Genomic DNA, 21,684 nt, shown 5'->3' with positions numbered 1-21,684 from the left:
GGTTAAATATTTCTCAAATTCCATAGATGACTTTATAGCTCTTGCTAAAGAGACAACAGCAGTTTTTTTAGACCATATTGAGAGAAAAAAAGTTTGTTTCCAAGAGACGCATACACATGCGTGGGTTTTCTTGACAGACAGATCTTTCCAAACTGTGCACTAATAAATTTTTTCTGTTGGATCCAACAGCCTGAGAGGTCAAAGGCCAGATTCTGCTCTTGGTTACACCCTTTCAGCCTCATTGTTTTACTGAGCACAGAATTGGATTCAAAGTCTGAATGTTAGAGCTGGAGTTTTAGACTTGCATAGATTCAAGGACAGAAAGCTAAATAATACAATTTGAATAAAATAAAAGTTCCCTTTATACAATATTATGTAGATGCGACACAGAAAATTCCTCTTCAAACAGGAACAATTATTTATTTCCCATGTGACTCATTGGCACAGAGATCCTCTCCCCTCTGCTCACTCCCCATCTGGCACATCTTAGCACAAGCCCTGCTTTTTCTCAGGCTGTCCACACAAACCCCACTTCTCTGTGCCCCTGCTTACTCCCATAGCTCCCTACAACTCCATATCCCATCAGAGATTTCCCCCATACCTCTCTCCCCTTTCCCCTCTACTGCAAACATCCAGCACTTACTGGCTGCAGTTGAGAATTTAGCCCCAGTCCAGGGAAAGTCACATAGTTCTAAATTTCTTTTGAATGTCCATTACTTTTGTTCACCTCTTATTGGGAGTGCCCCCCTTGAGAAATCTACACACCTCAAAACTTGGGTATCCAAAATTAATAGGCATTTTCAGACACACAGGCCTTGCCTATGCCTCAGTCTCCCTATCTGTAATGGAGATACTTCCCTTCTCAATGGCTTCTTATGAGGTTGTGACCCTCAGAGCCCCTTACTGCCTACTGACACAGGACCACTATACTGTGACTCATATCAGACCTGACACACTCACTACCTCTAACACTCTGTCATAATATGTATCTAAAAGGTGTCTTGTCAGGTTTCATGTGTAAATTGGTGACACGCTGGTCTGGAAAATCCTTGCACAATGAGTGTACGGGTTGTGTACAAAAAGTTATAGATGTGTGCTACAAATATGTTCTTAAAATGTATTTGGGAGGCAGAGCATGAATCCAGCCTGCCCTAGACAAAGGAATGTGGATTCACCAGTCTGCCCAGCTTGATTACAGGCAGAGGACAATGAAAGTACATTTACATATAAGGTAAACAAAGCCATCAAGCTAGCAAGTAACAGAAAAAAGAGCTTAGTGAGCTCACTAGGGATCCCATGATGTCCTCCTGGCTCTTGAGTCAGAGACAATGGACTTTGGAAAATATAAGGGGGTAGCAAAAAAGACATTCTAGTTACCATCACTTATGGGACAAAAGAGGCCAGAGCTCTTGAAATCTGGGAAAGGTAGATCTTTCAGCCATGTGAACTGAAGTCTCTGGGAACTGATTGCAGATGAGAAATTGCCTGAGATCAAGACTGTAATCTATTAAGCTTTAAACACTAGAAAGCATGTTTTTATTTTTGTTCTGTTTTAACCATACTTGTCTTTTTTTTTCTGTTTTTTTTTAGTATCACTTAAATCTCTGTTAGTTTTGTAATAAAAGAATAAATTTATTAATATCTCAGGGCTGTGTCTTATGTGGGTCTGGGTCTTCACCTAACATAGCACACTGGTGTATGCACTCTTTGGAGGCAGTGAATTTATTAAGTTCTGTGAGTGTCCTAGTGAGATGGACTGGCCATTGCAGAGAGACGTCTTTGGGGAACTCCGGAACTGGGGTTCACTGATTGTTACCTCCATGGCCAGGTTTAGACTGACTGAGTCTTGAGGAGTTTGTGGGTGAGGTCGACAGACTGATGTGGCAGGGATCTGACATCGACTAATCTCCAGTAAAGCGCTCGCATACTAAGGCAGTGGTGTAACACAGTGGCTTACAGATCTGAGCATCCTGAACAGAATGTCACAGAGGCTTACAGTAATTTGCCAGTAGGTGAACTTATTCTCTGAGCAATAAGACAGCATGTGGTCTGTCTATCATATAATTTCAGTTAAACTTTATTTTGTGGGATTAAATGGGATTTAAGCGATTCATAGGCCCCATGCTTGCTCTCTGCACAAGGGTGAATTTCATTCTAGTCTGTGTAACAGTTTAGAGATCCTTTTATCATAGATAATATGTAAGGGCAAAGTGTTGTTAATAATGTGAGTTTTTAGGAAAGGACTTGCCACTTAAAAACAAATGAGCTTTTTACTGCATTTTTTTTAACAATTTATTTCTAGATCACAGAGTAGGGAGAGCAGATAAACAGCGCATTTATTCTGAGGAAAAGCTATTGTGTATCCAGTGCCTTGCCAATTTTAAATAAATGGTTTAATTGGCCTGCCTGGTTGTAGTGTGTAGGAAAAGGATATTATCCCTTCAAATAGTTGAGCCCTCTGGCGGTGCTCACTGCGTTCTGTGTGTTACAAGCTGTTCCAAATCAACCAGAACAGCAGGGTTGTGTGTCATTAGGCCTTGCATGTTTGTGTATCACTAGTAAACGTGGTTATTTGGGACCCAGCTGTGCCCATGTTTTCATGTTGTTTTTTAAAGAGTAAAAAACCCGAAATACCATTGTACTATGATGCATAGGTAGAATGTTTTACCCTGTGTCACTTTGAGATAAATTTTTAAATGCTCACTCTGCATTTTTTTGGGATGTAATTTGGGCCAGTAGAAAAATAAATTTCAGTATTGCTCATAATAATTGCTTGTCAAACTATCAGAATGTAAGTACAAATCTTTAAGACTTGCACTGGCAATTGATAGGAGGGTACTAATAAAAATGTTTGGTCCTGCAGCAATGTAATTTGCAGGAGTTTTGACAGGAATTTTCTCTGGGTGGCAATGATGTCCATAAAAACAGGGAGCCAGGTCTCTACCCTACTCCATAATTCCCCGGCCCAATATTATTAGACTTGGGTTACTTGGTCAGGATGTTCATGATATCATGTTGATTAATAGCATAGAGTATGCTATTTATTTTGATCACCCTGATGCTCTTTTGATCACACTGGAAACTTGTACTGAATGTACAGATGCATAACACTGCATATGCTCCGTTTTTATTTTATTGACTCCTGATACTCAGGACATGCACTCTCTGTTGGTATTTGGCCTTGATCCTACTCCCATTGAAGTCAATAGCAAAGTCCCCTTTGACATCAGTGGTGCAATACCAGTACCATACTGTACGATATGCAATACATAACAGGAGGTCCTAATTTATTTAATCAGTTTTCCTATTGTTATTAATTATTTTATTGGTAGTTAAGCTTTCTAGATCAATTCAGGTTTCAGAGTAGCAGCTGTATTAGTCTGTATTCGCAAAAAGAAAAGGAGTACTTGTGGCACCTTAGAGACTAACACATTTATTTGAGCATAAGCTTTCGTGAGCTACAGCTCACTTCATTGGATGCATCCAATGTTATAAATTAGTTAGTCTATAAGGTGCCACAAGTACTCCTTTTCTTTTTGTGAATAGGAATGCATCCGATGAAGTGAGCTGTAGCTCACGAAAGCTTTTGCTCAAATAAATTTGTTAGTCTATAAGGTGCCACAAGTACTTCATTTTTTAGATCAATTCATTTAGAGGTTTGGTTTCCATACTGAAAATTGAAGTAGACAGGTCTTAGAGTTGTTAAGCAGAATCTGTTACCAGTGTGTCCTCTAATGAATGATGGTTTGCAGAAGAGTTTTGGGATCCTGCCATTCTTTATGTGGATTGTTCTCCGATAAATCTGTCCATTTGAGGTGGTTACCTCAGCTATCAGTCTCTTGGGAGGTATACACTTTTAAATTATTTCTCTTTCATGTGGCCAGAAAGTGATTCAGTCCCTTTAGTTATTGTATTACTTCAAGCTTCTGGTATTTATTACACAGACAGTCAAGAAATTAAGAGTCTGAGGTTCTCTAAAGATTTATTTGGGAATATTTAATACCTATCCACTTTGTGGCAACGTGGCTGGACAGAAAGAGAAATGACTGAAGAATTTCATGTGAACCTCCTTTAGTGTGCAGTTAAGTACTTTTCTATGTCACTCTTAAAAATGTTTGATTTGTCACTTCTTGTCAGCAATTTTACAAACATAATGGATCCTTTCTCCCCTTGATATGAGGCAGATTGTTGCAGGTAACTTCCATTAACTAAAATAGGAACTGGGTGTAAATTCACCCCATGAACTGAAAGGAGAATAAAACACCCTTTGTAGAATTGGTATTGCTTTTGCTGAGTTTTTTAAGTTTGCTTTATATTTGGCACTGTACTGTTACATATAGATTAAAACTGAAAATTATTTCCAACTGTACAGAAGGCTGGATTTTTGTTGTTGTTGTTGTTGATTTTAGATGTCAGAGAGAGCCATGTGGGAAAAATGTTTGACTGTCATTAGCATTTTATTTTCTAAGGAGTTACTGCTACGGAGTCACTCCCTGTATGACCCTGAGGGGGCGAACATGGAATGCTGCCTACAGTTTGAGGCCCCACGTACCAGTAAAGAGGTCAACAAGTTGGGGGGAAATCAGAGGGGAAAAAAACATAAAGGACAAGTGGGATGAGAAGAGTATAAAAGAAATAAATGTGTACATTTTAGCTAAGCAAGGCCTGCGATGTCAGGGAAAAAGAATTTCTTGGCCTCTCCAAAACCTTAAACCTACAACCATAGAGAAAAGGGCCACTCAAACTCTGCCCAAGACCCAATACTGGTGGACATAGGGTGAAGAAGGCCATCCAGCCTCTCCAGAGTATCCAAGGCCTTTATCTAGAATGGAAGTGTATGTGGTAGGGTGTGGGGGGGGATGACCCCTTGGCCTCACACAGAGACCTGCAGTCAGAGAGAACACACCATAAAACCTGTGTTTGAGAGGGGTAAGAGGGCCACCAAGCTACTTCCTTTTATCTAAAGAATTCCTGCTACTACGGGACATGGAGAGTGGAGGTGGTGTGTCTGTGGGTAGAGCCTAAGTGAATCTTCAGAAAGTTCTTGCTCAAAGGACTAGCTGGGGAAGGTTTGAGAGGCATCACGCAGGCAGGTGTGTGTTGTTTTAATTGAACTAGTTCACCCCAGGCAAAATAATGGAATGGCTTAATAAAGAATTTAAGTAGGGTAGCATAATTAATGCCAATCAACATGGGTTTATAAAAAAAAATCTTGTCAAACTAACTTTAATATCTCTTTTCAATGAGAATACAAGTTTGGTAGATAAAGGTAATCGTGTCAAATATCAGAGGGGTAGCCGTGTTAGTCTGGATCTGTAAAAGCGGCAGAGTCCTGTAGCATCTTGTAGAGTAAGAGGCGTATTGGAGCATAAGCTTTCATGGGTGAATGCCCATTTTGTTGGATGCATGTCACAAAGTGGGCATTCACCCTGAAAGCTTATGCTCCAATAAGTCTGTTAGTCTATAAGGTACCACAGGACTCTTTGCCACTTTTAAAGGCAATAGTGTTGATATAACAGATTTCTGTAAAGCTCTTGATTTGGTATTGCACAACCTTTTGATTTAAGAAACTAGAATGGTACAAATTCAACACACACATTAAATAGGCTAAAAACTGGCTAACTGATAGCTCTCAAAATGTAATTGTAAATAGGGAATCATCATCAAGCAGGTGTTACTAGTAAGGTCCACAGAGATTGTTCTTGGCCCTACACAATTTAACCTTTTCATCAATTACCTGGAAGAAAATATCATTTCATCACTGGTGAAATTGCAGATGATACAAAGATGGGGGAATGGTAAATAATGAAGTGGACAGGTCACTGATACAGAGCAATCAGGATTGTTTGGAAAACTGGACACAAGAAAACAATGTGTTTTAATGCAGCCATAAATAAAATCGTATATCTAGGGACAAACAATGTAAGCCATACTTACAGGGTGGAGAACTCTATCCTCAAAAGCAATGACTGAAAAGCAATTGCAGGTCATAGTGGATAATCGGCTGGACATGAGCTCCCAATTCAATTCTGAGGCCAAAAGAGATAATGTGAACCTTGGGTGCATAAAGAGGGGAATCTTGAGTAGGAGTAGAGAGGTTGTATATTAACTTTGTATTTGGCATTGTTGAGACTGCTAGTGGTATATGTGCAGTTCTCTTGTCCATAATTCAAGAAAATTGTTAATAAATTGGAGAGGATTCAAGAAGAGCCATGAGAAGGATTAAAGGATTGGAAAACCAATCTTATAGTGATAAATTCCAGGGGCTCAATCTATTTAGCTTTATCAAGGGTAAGGTTAAGAGGTGACTTGATCACAGTCTTTAAGTACCTACATGGGTGATAGCAGCGCCATCCTTACCCATACGCAAACTATGCAGCTGTGTGGGGCACCAAATTTCCTGGTGCCCTACAGCTGCGTGCTACTCCAGCGGCTAGCCCAATCCCCCGGCCTGCTGAGCCAGGTAGGAAAGCTGCCCCCGTTCCTGTCCCACACCCACTCCACCCCTTCCTCATAACTCCCACCCCTGTTGCACCCCCACCCCACCTCTTCCCATCCCTGCTCCGCCCCAGCCCTGCCCCCCCTTCACCCCTTCCCCTGAGTCCCCGGGGGACTGCAGCAGGGGTCAGGCATGCCCTGCACTCACCAGGTGGCAGGAAGTGGAGTGACCCCACCCCAGCTCGTTCCGGTCCTCCGGTGAGGGTTGGGGAGTGGTTCTCCCCTACCCCCCAAGTCTGAAAGCCAAGGGAGCAGAGTGGAGTGGGCTGGGGCTGGGTAATTCCACTTCCTGCCACCCCGTGAGTGCGGGGTCGAGCCTGCCCTGCAATCACCAGGCGGCAGGAAGTGGAGCGACCCGGCCCCAACCTGCTCTGCTCTGCCGGCTCGTGCTGGAGGGTCCAAGCCTGCTCCTGTCCCCCACAGACCTTGGGCTCAGGGCCCCCACCCCCGCGGTGGGGCTGCGTAGGGCTCCTCAATGTCTAGGGGCGGCCTGGGTGACAGAAACTTAAAAGAGGGCTCTTCGGTCTATCTCACAAAGGTATAAATAGATCCAATGGCTGGAAGTTGAAGCTGGACAGGTTTAGATTTGAAATAAGGTAGAAATATTTAACAGTTGGGCAATTAATCCCTGGAACAACTTACTAATGGTTGTGTTGGATTCTCCATCATTAGGACTTTTAAATCAAGATTGGATATTTTTCTGAAACATATGGTCTAATTCAAACAGAAATTAATTCAGGCAAATCCCATGGCTTCTGTTTATGCAGGAGGTCAGAATAGATTATATCAGTGGCCTGTTCTGGCCTATATTATATTAACCCATCACTTGTAAATACAAAGTCCAATATCGACTTCAACTCTGGCAAAAGCACATGCTACTGTGTAGCTCCAGAAGTCCTTTGTCGCTGGGATATTTTATTCTCTCCACTGCAACAATATGAAAGGAGTCTGAATGATAAATCTGTTGTGTAAACTGTAATATTTGGTTTCAGAGTAGCAGCCATGTTAGTCTGTATTCGCAAAAAGAAAAGGAGTACTTGTGGCACCTTAGAGACTAACAAATTTATTTGGGCATAAGCTTTCGTGAGCTACACCTCACTTCATCGGATGCATCTGATGAAGATATCTGTGACAGAAACTCACCATGAGACTTATCCAAAGCCCATTGAATTCCAGTGGGAAGGCTGTGATTGACTTCAATAAGCTCTGGACGAGGCCTTATATGCATGACTATCGTACCTCACCTATAGTACAGATTGTGTTATAATTTAGTATTTTTCTTACAGCAGTGGCCAGAGGTTCCATAGTGCTATACACAGTACATACATCAAATAAGAGGTAGCCCCTGCCCTGCAGAGTTTGATTGAGCTAATACGAGATGAAGTAATTGAGTGTAACAAATGAAGGGGGGGGGCACGGGTAGAGGAGGAGAAGGGTAACAGGAACTTCTGGTTACATGAATTAGCGATGCATATTATTAATGCTTACTGGCCCTCCACCTAACCATTATTATTTGTCAGTTTACCCTAGGTATCTACCCAAGGTAGACAGAGAAAGGGCATTCCACAAGTCAGAGTGGTCTAGAAGAATATGCAATATACCTATGGCTTTATTTGGCATTGCAAAGGAAATTAATTCATAAGAAATTCCAAATACAGTTAAACAATAAGAGGGTTTTTTTCTCTGTAGTCTCCTTTTTATAAGTTCCAAGTCCATTCTTTGTATCCCCTATGCAGTTTGTGTTGGTCTCCTGGGGCACAGCTGTCCTGAGACTAGTGGATCCAGACAGAGGATGATTACACCTTGTTTTGGGGAAACAATATCACTTTCCCTTCCTCCCAGCATAGTTGGTGTGGCTAGGAGACAAGAGCCAGTAGCAACTGATGGTTTGGAGGTCATAAACTCTGGGGAGTAGATGGGCAGGAGGAGGAACTATCTTAAAATGGCTTATTGGTACCCAAGAACAGTAGGGAAATAATTGCTAGTAAATCTTTATTTTACAGGTCTCGAAATATATCTTTCTAGTTTCTGTACTGTACTGTCGAACCAGGATGCACACAGAATAGTGAACGAGACTGAATGAAATTTACTGCTGAGGGCATTCTACACCAAAATTCTGCACCAATAAAATAAAAATTCTGTGCGCAATATTTTAAAATTCTGCAAAAGGCTCTAGGATGGCACTGGGGAGCACAGGCCACTGGCTGCACAGAGGTGGGAGATTACTGTACAGTTGCCTGAGGGACAGGAACTCAGTGGTGAGGCTGAACCCAACCGTGACACGGTGCAAGGGCCGGGCCTGCCCCAGAAACACCCCAGGGCCCTTCCCCTCTGTGCTAGGTGCACCAGGAGTGGATAGGCAGGCTCAGCAAGGCAGGATCCAAGTGTGGAGGGGCTTGGCGTGTGGGGATCCAGGTGTGGGTTGAGAGGGTTCTGTGTGGGGAAATTTGGGTGCGGGTAGCTCATTGGGGGATCTGGGTGCACAGGGGTTTTTGGAGGGGTTCTGGGTGCAACAGTAATGGGACTCTGCAGGGGTGTCCAGATGAAGGTGGTTGGAGTTTGGGGGGGAACTAGGTGTGGGGGGATAGAAATTGGTGAGGGGGTCTGGTTGTGGGGGGCTCACTGGCAGGGGGGGTCCAGATGCTGGGGGAGTGGGGCTTAGTGGGGTGGGGATCTAGGTGCAACTGGATGGGGCTGCGTGGGATGGGGATCTGGGTGTGGGCAACTCGTTGGAGGGGGTCCAGGGGCAGTGGGGCTCTTCGGGGGTGGGAGGATTCTGAGTGGGGGGGGTGAGGCTTGGCAGGAGGGTCTGGGTATGAGGGGCTCTGGATGCATAGGGCTTGGGTGGATAGGGGAACACTTCCCTGTACAGGGATCCCTCCCCCTGCAGCTGAGGAGCAATAGGTGCAGAAAGCAGGGGGGTGGGGGGCAAGAATTTCCAGAGCTTCCTGCAGCTGGGGGAGAAATCTGAGGATGGATCTGACCTAGCCCCAGATGCTGTGCAGGGCAAGAGGAAGTCCTATCCTCCCCAGCCCAGTCTGGACTAACAGCTGAACCTGGCACAGGGTAGGAGCTACTAACTGTGTCTTCCCTAGTCCTGCTCCCTGCCTCATAGTGATTTACCTCTCTGCCAGCTGCCCTAGGTACCTGAAACATACTGCTGGGGAGTGTCACATGACCGCTTCTCTGGCTTCCCTGTCAGAAAGTCAGTTTTCTGCTGGGAAGCAAAGAAATCTGTGGGAGACATAAATGTTGCACATGCGCAGTGGCGCAGAATTGCCCCAGAAGTAGACATTGTGGTTTATTGTATTTTTGCATATAGTTTTAAGGAGACCAGGGAGAAGCTTCTTATTTCACAATTAGTCTGTCCTTTCCTGTTTTGTTTATTTCCAAACCATCCCTTTTTTCACATTTCAGTTTTCTCTAATTATAGTTTGATGTTTACAAGTATATTTCTTGGGAATATTATTCATATGCTACATATTGTATGCAAAGATAGATATATGCCCTTCTTATTTTTTTTTTGCAGTGAGGTTTATGCTATGGAAAGTGCATATTTTCTATATAATAGGACGTATGGACATGTCCCATTGTATGTAAAATATACTTTTTTTTCCTACTGAAGTAAATCATAGCTAATTTAATGTTCATGCTTGTATGTTATGTGACAGGGTCAGGCCAGATGGCTATAGGAGAGTACTAGAAGGCAGATATATTAGCCCCAGGCTAAGTCGGTCCCTTTTCCCTGGGTCAGGTAAGAGGGAAGGTTCCAGAACCATCAGGAATCTTCTGGAGACAATTAAGACTGGCTGCAGATGTTCTAATCAGCCTATCAAGAAGCTGCTAGCATCAATTAAGGCATGCTAATTATGGCACCTGGGTTTTAAAAAGGAGCTCACTTCAGTTTGTGGTGTGCGTGTGAGGAACTGGGAGCAACAGGCACTAAGAGCTGAGAGTGAGAACGTGGACTGTTGAAGAACTGAGGTGTACAAGTATTATCAGACACCAGGAGGAAGGTCCTATGGTGAGGATAAAGAAGGTGTTGGGAGGAGGACATAGGGAAGTAGTCCAGGGAGTTGTAGCTGTCGCCTCCTGGAACAGCTGTGCACTCTAGACAGCTGCATTCCACAGGGCCCTGGGCTGGAACCCGGAGTAGAGGGCGGGTCCGGGTTCCCCCCAAATCCTCCCAACTCCTGGTCAGACACAGGAGGAGTCGACCTGGACTGTGGGTTCAGTAAAACGGCCAAGCTGAGGACTGCCGTGAAGCTCCAAGGTGAGGAAATTCACCAATAAGCGCAAGACCCACCACGGTAGAGCAGGAACTTTGTCACAGTTAGGTTTAGTTTAATCAAAGTCTCTGAGTAGGAAAACCTGTTAGAGTAATAGTAAGTCAAATAGGCAATGGAACTAGATACAATGCATAAATTCTTTCTGTTTAGGAAAACCAGTGTCTAAAAACTATGCCAGAGAATTTCACAAAAACGTGAAAACTTAAATGAACTCTTCACTTAAAAAAAATAAAAACAAAAACCAGGATTCTAGGAGTGATTTTTTTTCTTGAGTGATAACATTTATATGATTAAATATTGGGGCATTAATAATCCATGTCAAGAAAGCATTATCTTCCGATGATGTGGAAATTACTTTTTAACATTTTTAAAAACTCCATTTCTTCTACTGATTTGACGATATTCCTGTAAAGCTGTGTGAGGAAGTGTTTCTAAATGCACAAAGCTGTTGTGCATATCTTAACCGTTTCAGTGCTGAATGACATACCGTCGGTGTGCAGCTCAGGTAATTTTCTAATGTGGATTAAAGTGCTTACCATTATCGCGAAGCAGTAGGTAGAGTTTAGGACTTTGCAATAGCTCAGTTCATTTTTCAATTCCAGATATTTCTTCAAGCCAGTTTTATTCAGAAGGTGTGAAATTCACTGCTGTGCAGAGGGCCAGTACAAGTCCACATAAGCCTTACTATGAAGACTTAGGTGGTGCGTAGACCTTGTTCTGCCCTTTTTCGCAGAGGTGAAATTCACCCAATATATATATGCATCCTGTTTGCCTTGGACAAAAGGCAGCAAATACAACAGCAAGGCTGCCCTCATGTCATTCCATTTGCACAATCTAAGATGACACTGCAGTGTCCAGCTTCTTTTTGTGAGAAACTTCCCTCTCTAAATCTAAGCCCATGTAGAGCCTTTTTGCTCCAACTTGTGCCTTCAGGACTTTGGCCTCTATATTGTCACATGAAAACCTTTCACCCTCAGTGCTATCTTCCTCACATTGCCTGGCCCCTGTTGTTGTTGTCAGTACTGAACATAGTTTGGTATAGTCGGGTTACCTGATCTTTTTTATGTCTATAAAAATATATATACAGTGATTGTACTTCAGTTCTTTCTTTTTAGAAATACTACCAATTCCACTGGTATTTGCCACTTTAAGTATAGGGAAAGTGTTCCAGGTTACATAGACAGAGAGGTATCACGAGTGATATGTTTGGAATGCAGTGCCCAGTGTTTTATGGCCAGATCCTCAGCATGAATTCTCTACACTGATTTGCATCAGCTGAGGCTCTGGCCTTCAGAGTTTTGAAAACCAGTAAGCTAAGAAATTCCTTTTTGCAGAAAATAGGTATAATAATGTAGGAGCAAATCCTGAGCAGCATTGAGCAATCACTACCTGCAACTATAATTGTAATCAATAGTTCTTGCTGGTACTCAGCAGCTCTCTGGATTTTTGCCCTTTGTCACCATCCAGATCATTTGCACGCTTGTGGAAGAATCTGATGTACAGCACAGTAGTTCATAAGTTCAGTGTTAGCCCTGTTTTCCCATGCTGGGTTGGTTTGTGAAAATATTACATCAAGAATTACAAATGTTCAGGGTTTTTTTTAACATATGTCACTGGAAGTCAAGTAAACATATCAAATTTAATTGACTTTTTTAAAAGCATGAAGTAATTTGGAGCTGTTTCATGGAAATAGCATTAGAACAACTTACCTGTCGGTACTGTTTTTGTTCATGTTGGATCTCTGTTTTGTTGGCAGGACATAGGGCTGCTTGAACTCTAGACTGGGTTTGTTTGATGCCAGATGCTGAGGAGCAGGTGTTAATCTGATCTCCCAAATTTAAACTCCAATGTATTTTCTTCTTTTTGCAGTTGTTTGTTACGTGCCTATCCACTGTACACGTTTGCAAAATGAATTCTTTGTCATTGATGTCATGAACGATGTAACTGCCGCCAACCGTTGGGAAGTTGGAAAATGCAAAATAGTTTGCCCAACCCTAGACTTTCCAGAAATTAGGCAAATTAAAGCAGAAAAATATGTGGAGGGAAGAGGTATTTATGGGGAGGAGGACATAATAGAAATCAAGTGTTTGTTCTGAATGCAGCTTTTTTTCTTTTCCTGGTTTGTTTTGTTTTGTTTTTGTTTTTAATTTTACTTCCCCACCAGAGTTTTTTAATGCACAAATAAAATGCATACAGCTGCACTAATCATTACTGTAACAGATGCTGCTGTGGAAGAATAATTAGTTTTGAATAACAAATTGTTATGCTACGCTGGACGGTTTTTTTGCTTTATACTTATGCTATAAATGGAAGTCGTCTTAATATCATTATGAATTCATGAAACCATTAACTCAGATTTCTACATTCTCTCAACTTTTAAAAATATTATTCATTCAACCACAGTGCTAATCCGTTCTTGTCCAGACAGTAGAAAATAAAAAGCATATAAAAGTCAATTAACTTATGCACAGAAATAAAATATCTTCCAACTGTACAGATACAGTACAAATATGTTACTTCCATTTTATCCAGTGTGTCTGATGGGTAATTTCACACAGTTGTGTGGTATACTGAAGATATAGTTTGCTGTAGTTGTTGCCAGCAGTGAATTGCATGGCTATTCAGATCTTCTCTTCTCATATATATTCAGAACCTCCTGATTAAAAAAATCAATAGAAACTACTACATTATTATTATTTATTATTAATTCTTATTATTTGTATTAAGTTAGTGCTAAGGACCTCGGCTTTTTTCATACCTCTCCCTTCCTTTCTCTGCCTTTTCATCTTCTCCCTTCCCAACAATACCCACCCAATAAATAACAAAGCGCAACCAGCAAAAATTGTGGCACTAACATGACATTTGCTGAGCATCGCTCTGCTTGTAAGTTATATCACTTCCCTCCTAACCTTTGTTCTGTCTATTCAGACCTCTGAGTTCAGTCCTCTTATGGATAACTTGTAACAATATATTTTATTTTGAAAATCTGCATTTTAAATGTCTTTGCAATGCCCCTAGAGCTTGAGATAGGCATAACTGACAAATTTGAATAAATAAATGCAAAGCATGCTTAAAACTGGAGCTATACCATTATTTTAAAACTGCCTAACAGGCCATGTATGATGCATCAGGAGCCCTCATTCTGCAGTATAGTTTGTAAAATAAAAACAGTTGAGTTTGTTACCTTAATGTAGCTGAAAATGAAAGTAGATTGTCACTTATGGGACAGAATAGGACTCTGTATCCTGTAAGTGATACAATCATATAGTCATTATCTGCTTTTTTATAGTTCTTGTTGCAAAGGAATTTTAAAATTTTGATTGCTGATATAGTCTGTGAAGTATGGTAATATATTAATATTGCCTTTTTCATTCTTCATGATTGGACCATCTATTTGCAGTTGTTAAGTCTGTAATCGGGGAAAGGGCAATATTGTTAGCCTCAAAGGCTTAGTGCCTTAGTCCAGATGTGCTGGGATGTAAAGTTTAATGTGTACCAGCATGTTGCATGCTCATGGCCTTCCCCGCACTGAACTTTTATGTTAATTGTAGGGAACTTTGCGTATACACCAGCAGAATCCACATAGGCCAGTTAGTGCGCAACATGCTGGTGTGTGTTGGAATTTACACCCTTCTAGTGCAGAGTAACGCACAATGTAGACAAGCCCCAAAAGACTTTTTTTATTTTAGTGAAAGATAAATTATGCATTTAAATATTTAAAACTTATTTTTAAATGGTAGAAATTTACTAAACACCAATGCCCCACCTCGGTGCCTATCTTATGGTGGGATAGCCCTTTAAGGGAGTTGGGCTTGGCACCCACCTATGACTACTCAACTGCATAGAATCATAGAATTGTGGGACTGGAAGGGACCTCAAGAGGTCATCTAGTCCAGTCCCCTGCATGCATGGCAGGACTAAGTATTAGCTAGATCATCCCTGACAGATATTCATCTAACCAGCTCTTAAAAATCTCCAGTGGTAGAGATTCCACAACCTCTCTGGGCAATTCATTCCAGTGCTTAACCACCCTGACAAGAAATTTTTCCTAATATCCAACCTAAACCTCCTTTGCTGCAATGTAAGCCTATTGCTTCTTGTCCTATTTTCAGAATTTAAAGAGAATAATTTATTCTCCCACCTCCTTGTAACAACCTTTTTTCTACTTGAAAAATGCTATCACGTCCCATCTGTATTCTCTTCTCTTTTCCAGACTAAACAAGCCCATTTTTTTTCAATTGTCCCTCATAGGGCATGTTTTCTAGACCTTTAATCATTTTTGTTGCTTTTCTCTCGACTTTCTCCAATTTGTCCACACCTTTCCTGAAATGTGGCGCATGGAACTGGACACAATACTCCAGTTCAGGTCTAATCAGCGCGGAGTAGGGTGGAAGAATTAATACTTGTGTCTTGCTTACAACACTCTGTTGATCTTGTTCATCTATCTTATATAGCACCTATAGCCTTTTTATTTACTTATACAAAAGTACTTAAATATTTCCTTTTGAAATGTATTAGTAGAATAGCATGTGAAGCTTCTTTTTCCCAGTTATTTTATTTCCCCCAGCAATACTCCTGCAATGGTCTTTGTGGGAAATATACACAAACTTCACCACATTTCTTCAGACTTTGTCTCCGTCTCCCATCACTATTCAAAATACTTTTAAGACATCTGTTTTTAAAGCTGTTACCAAATAAAAGTTTTCTTTCTCTCCCTCTCCATTTCTAGAGGAAAATACATACCTGGTCGTGAATTCTTTTAAAATTGGCTGTTCCTTGCTGTTTCCTATTCAGAAGTGCAATCAGAATCCGTTTCAGGGAAATGAACTGCAGTTGGCCGTTTACTTGCAAATGTCTCAGGTGTTAAATATCAGACATTGTAATCTCCCCCAATACCAGCCAGGTCAGTGATTATTCCCTCAGACTGTTACTGAGAATCAAGAGGAGAGAAACTATTTTAGCTGCAGTTTCAGTGCAAGGATAAACTGGGCCATGACTATGTGCCTTTTCTTCTCAAATAGTTGTCTCTATGTTTATAACTCTATCGGTATAGGTACGGGAGATACAGAGGGGAAGGATTTTTGAATCCTTTGCCCAATTGTCAGAATGGATCAAGTACTGAAATCACTGAAGAAAGAAAATAGATCCTGAGAATGGATGTTTACTAATGAAAAGTTAATCTAGTCACAATAACTTTAGGACTGCATGTTTCCTGGGTTGGGTTTGTGTGTGTGTGTGTGTTTTGTTTTTTGTTTTGTTTTGTTTTGTTTTGTTTTTTCTCTGCAGTTTACAGGAGGCACAAGTTGCTAGATGGTGTCTTGGAGCAACAGTGTATTTTATGGTGCTATAAACCAAGTATTTTATAACATACTTAAGTTCATTTACTTCAATGGGAAGTAAGCGCTTGTTTAAAGTTAAGCATGTTTTTACATATTCTGCTGAAATGGGGCTATAGTGTAAGGTTGTCAATGAAACAGCAGATTTTAGGGCCTGATTCAAAGACCCTGGAAATCAAAGGGGGGTCCTTCTCTTGACTGCCATGGACATTGGATCAGAACCATGAAATAAGGTATTTTGAATAGGTCAGCTTCTCTGGTTATAGTTGTACCAGTGCACAAAAATGGCATTATTTGTAGTATTGAAAGTGTAAAATATTGCTATTTCCTATTATGCCTGTTACCTTGGCAGCTGGACACCTTAGAATTTGGATTTGCCACATCAGGACACCAAAGTGAAGAAAAATAAATGTGTTTTGCACTGTGCTCAGAAAGTCACTGGACTTGGGTTCTGAGAGTCTTCTAAGGAGAGCGAATGCCAAAGGGAGAGTCACACAATGGCGAAAGCCTTGCCAAGAGAAACTCAGCTGGTCTTAACTTCCTCAGTGGGGCTTGAAGTGAGAGGTAACTTCTCAGATAGCTGTTCTTTAAGCATTGGTAACATACGTGCATTAGTAACCTCATCTGCTTCTGTTTCTGGGAATGTAATTCTGGAACAAAATGGCAAATGGTTTTTAATTCCTGGTTTTCTATGGTCCTACAGGACCCCTTCTAATGCTGGATGAAATTCACCCAGTACAGAGTGTGGAGAAGTGAGAAACCTCAGATTTATTTTTATGAAAGACTCCATTTCCCCTCTCCCTTTGTATTGTTACCCACTTTTCTGATAGGGAAGTGTGACAGGTGTGAGTCTTTAGAAGGATGGAAAACTTCAGGGACTGTTCTACTGAGATATGCCAAATGCTGTGGACATGAGGACATGACATAGTCAGTATTATATGCATCTTTGTGTTCCTGGATCACGGAGTGGGTTTTCTGAGGAATCTAGAATCACTAGGAGGTAATTAACATAAAGTCCCAGTGCTGGTTATGGAGATACCCTCCCTTTGAAGCTTTGTCCCCTGAGGAAAGGGACATGAATTAGTTTATCCGCTTCAAGAGGCGTGGGCAACAAAGGCTCCAAACTGGATGAAGTATCGGCCTGAACTGACTCAGGGGTTGTCCCTCCTTTGATCCAAGAACTGACCATGAGACTTTAACGAAGAGGGCAAAACTCTGCTGGAAGGATTTGAAGGATTTTGAAACCTACTATGTTCTCAATTTGAAAGATGGTGAAACCTGGTAAGCTTAGCATGCATTAGATTGTTCATTGTTTTATATGTTTTCTCTGTTATAATACTTTTGTCCTAAATAAATGTATTGTGCTTTGTGGAGTCTGGCTGGTCACTTGCAAATGCTGTCAGAGTCACTGGGGAAAAAACAGAACTGTAGGCACCAGATTAAAGTCAGAGCTGCTGGGATAAGCACAGTGAATTGCAAAAGGACTGCAACCCTAAGACTCTGGTCTATAGACAGAAGGTGTGCAGGTTCCTGCTCATAGAGAGGTGACAGATAGAGGCCTGAGACCCAAAAGGGAGTCCTTGAGGAGACCATGAGGAAAGCAGACGTGCAGTTAACCCCAGAACTGTGCCACAGAGGGCCAGCACAAGGTCTAAGAAACATTTTAGTCCTACATAAATCTTAAATTGGAGTTGAACTACTCATAAGGGTTGTGTTGGCCCTCTGAAGCGATCTGCAATTGCTAGTGACATGTGGGAAGAAGTTATTGACTGAAACCATGTAGAGGCTGAAATGTTACCACTTCTTTATGATGATGGTTACAACTGCCATACCATGGTTCTTTCCATTAACGTGGTAATTCCATTTGTTCTAAATGGAGATGAACATAAAGTTCAGCTATGAATTTGGGGTCTTAACCTTCCTTTCTAAAGGGTTTTTGGATTTGGGGGTTCAAGTTCTTAACCCATTACAGAGACATGAAAGCTGAACCTTGAGGTTTGGATACAGATTTAACTTTGAGTTTTCCAAAAGTTGACAGCAGGTTCAGCTCACACTTAAAATTTGTGAGTGTTTCAGAGGAATTCAGTTAGTCATGTGCATAAGTATTCTGCTGAATTAAGGCCTACATGAAAAAATTGATTCATTTTCAGCTCAAATTGAGGAGATTTGTTAGTGCCTCAGAATATACTCTGACTAGGGCTGGCTGAAAATTTCCCATCAAAACTGTTTTTCTATAGACAACTGGGTTTTCAATTATAGATTTTTTTTCACAGAAGTGTCTGCTGTCCACAAAAACTTGACTTTTCTTTGAAAAATGAAACACCTGAAAACTTTCAGGTTTTGGCTGAAAACCAAAAATATTTTATCCAAAAATGCCACCATTGTGCCTAATGAGAGCCTAGTTTGGGTGCTTCGTGCCCCCATTCTCTCTTTTGGCCAGATTCCCCAGCTGCACACTTGTAATTCACTGGAAAACTAACATTTCTGACTAAGCTTTCTGGTAACTGCTGCAAATTCCCCTGAAGCATTCAGAACATCAGCAGCAAATCGATATTTCCCACTGTGCTTGTGAGAAACAAAAGGAAAAATATAGAAAGCTTATTTATTCATTATTTGTTGACTAAAAACATCCCAGTGAATTATAACAGCAGTAACAACTCCAGACCAGGCACTTCCTGGAGAATTAAAACCTGCTTGGGGTTAATGGATTGAGGCAAAAACCATGGGCCATCAGCTTTTCCAGCCTATCATTAATCCAGGAAATGCCTTGAGCGGTAATAATTATTGCTGAAATTCTTGCACGAACACTGATTACAGAATTTATTAAAGTAAGTGAGGGAAAAGCCAAAGGAAATGACTGGGCTCACATGGACTTTTCATGTTTGTTCTCTTCAGAACATCATAAAAATAAGCAACATAATTTATAATTATAAAACTGACAAGGACCAGTATGATCTGCAGTATGAAATCCAAATAGGGAATGCTGAAGTCCTAGAGTGTCTATTCTACGATACTTGAGCATCTCTGCACACTAATCAGAAACTAAATGGTTTCCTTCCTCTGCTATTCAGTTCTGTTAATCAAATATCCTGTCAAAACAAGACCTGAGTGCAAATATTTATCTGGAATGTAGTGTGCTTTCATAGTACATTATGGGTGGGTGTTGCTAATTGATATCTTGTAGCCCCGTATTTTCTTACCTTTGCTAGGTGCTGTGCAAGACTGCTGGACACTGGTTGCTAGAGCCATGCAACTAATTATTCTGTTAGTTGCAAATTCTAAAAAACTGGAGGAGGGGAATAGTTTTGGGGTGTAATGAAACATTTTGTTCAAAACAAAATATCTCATTTGGATGTCAAGCATTTTAAAATACTTTTATTGATTAAGATTGAAGAACATTTCTAAGCAAAAATGTTTCATTTTGACTTTTTGAGGTTTCTTTCAACACGAACAATTCAGGAAGATTGACATGAATTCATAAAATATTTCAGTGGTGCTGAATCTGAATTTTTTGCGAAAATGTTTCGTCCAAGATATATTGCCTAGTGACTGCTTCTTTTGTAGTTTGTTGTAATGTAGCTGGGTAAAGTAACTTGAAAAATTGTATTGGAAAATATACTATAGGGAGCAAGCCAACGCTATCAGGGGTATGGACTGAATGATTTAGTACAGGGGTGGGCAAACTTTTTGGCCTGAGGGCCACATCGGCGTTGCAAAACTGTATGGGGGGCTGGGTAGGGAAGGCTGTTTCTATTACAGGTATATCTAATTATTTCTTTTTGCAGTTTGCATGGCAAAGTGGTGGCAGTAGAATTCCAAAACACACAGAACTTCACCTGGTTTTGGTTGCTATTACTAGCTCAAAAACTAGACCCGTTTCACTGATGGGTTCTTGACTATTTTGAGCAGAAACATGGCTTTCCAGTGTATTCATTTGAAATTTATGAGCTCGGATGGTTACCTAGCCACATTTACACCAGAAGTTAGGTCATCCTAACTACAGTGCTACAGGCACAACATTTTCCATGGCTCTGAGTGATGTAGCTGGGTTGATCTAATTTTTAAGTGTAGACCAGGTCTGAGAATGCATATCTGTAAGGGTTTTCTAAATGAGATGGTCACTTACTGACTGACTCTTTTAAGCATATAGATACCCATACCCTTTACTCAAATAAATAAATAAATAAATAAAATTAAATACAGTGCTGGTGAAAAGGGTTGGATAGGTATCTCTGGAGATGAAGACCTGATTAGCCACAGAATAGGCATATGTATATCTTTTAAACATTCAGGCTGGATTCTCATCTGCCATGGGTGTAACTTCTCTGGCTTCAGTGGAGTCACTCTAGATCAGAATTAGACCCTCCAAGTCTGAAACAATTTTTTTTACAGTATCATCAATATAAATATAATCTGTGAAGTAGGAAGGGAAGGAAAGCCAAGTAGATAGATATGACTGAGAATGTGCTGAAGGACAAGAAACATTCATCCTAGATGAGTTCTCATTGTAACTAATAGAAATGTGATTGTGCAGGAACTGTTTCACTATATACTCGCTTGACAAAAGGATAGATTGACATGGGACAAATCTGTAGAAGTCAAGAAAAACTGCTTAGTTTTTAGTCAATGATAAAGATGAAATTCTTTATTGACTTAATTACTTTTATTTTTTCCACTCTAACCTGAAGCTAATAAATGGTGCTGTCATGAAAAAAGAAAAGACCAAAGTTAGGCTAAATTAGTTGACCTCCAGCACAGGTAATGCAGGTTTTTACTTAGAACGATTATCCAGTACGAAGACCAGAGAGGATATTAGTTTGCTGTTCATTCACACTTAGAGCAAAATCTGCCAAACAATCCAGGCTTGGGGGCATGTTGATGTATGTCTGTATTGTACAGTGCATGACAAAATGAGAACATCGTTTGTTTTATCCAGTGTTTCGTTATGCCTTTGGGGAGGCATAAATGTTTTGTTTTTAATTTTTGTCAGGGAAACCAGCCTAAGGAATTTTCGAAACAAAGAATAATCTATGAAACAAAGACAGCATTATCAGGTAGAAATAGGAAGCAGATGCCTAGCAAAGAGCATGGAGCAATATTGTAAAAACTCATAATTTTAAAAAATTAATTCATTTATTTATAGAGCGTCAAATGCATTATAGGGAGTAGAAGAAAACAAAAGTTATTTGAAATATACATCTCCTTCTTCCAGTGCTGTCAATGCACTGTAAGTGTTGTGGAATTTGCTGTTAATGCCTTGCTTCTTTATTGTTGGGTATGATGACAAAGAATATGTCACACTAATTACATGAGTGTTGCTGGTCCAGAAAGAATTGAAGAGAGGATACAAAAGTGGAGGAATTATGGCTTTGTGACTAAGGCACTGGACTGGAAATGTGGGTGCAGTCCCCAGCTCAGTTACAGACTTCTTGTATGACCTGGGGCAAGACACTTAACCTACTTCATCCTCAGTTCCCCATCCCTAAAATGGGGGAGGGGGAGAAACTTCCTCACCTGACATGGAAATACTTAAAATAATAGAATTAGAGAATGTGGGACTG

General features: G+C 40.7%; 1 protein-coding gene across 18 annotated transcripts in view; it reads left to right on the top strand.

The window, feature by feature from the left end:
- FBLN2 (fibulin 2) overlaps positions 1 to 21,684 on the top strand; it is a 190,130-nt gene that overhangs the window by 86,810 nt on the left and 81,636 nt on the right. The window lies entirely within an intron of this gene.

Source organism: Dermochelys coriacea, chromosome 7 (assembly GCF_009764565.3).
Source record: "Dermochelys coriacea isolate rDerCor1 chromosome 7, rDerCor1.pri.v4, whole genome shotgun sequence".
NCBI classification, from domain to species: domain Eukaryota; kingdom Metazoa; phylum Chordata; order Testudines; family Dermochelyidae; genus Dermochelys; species Dermochelys coriacea.
This window is presented reverse-complemented; position numbering and strand designations above follow the sequence as displayed.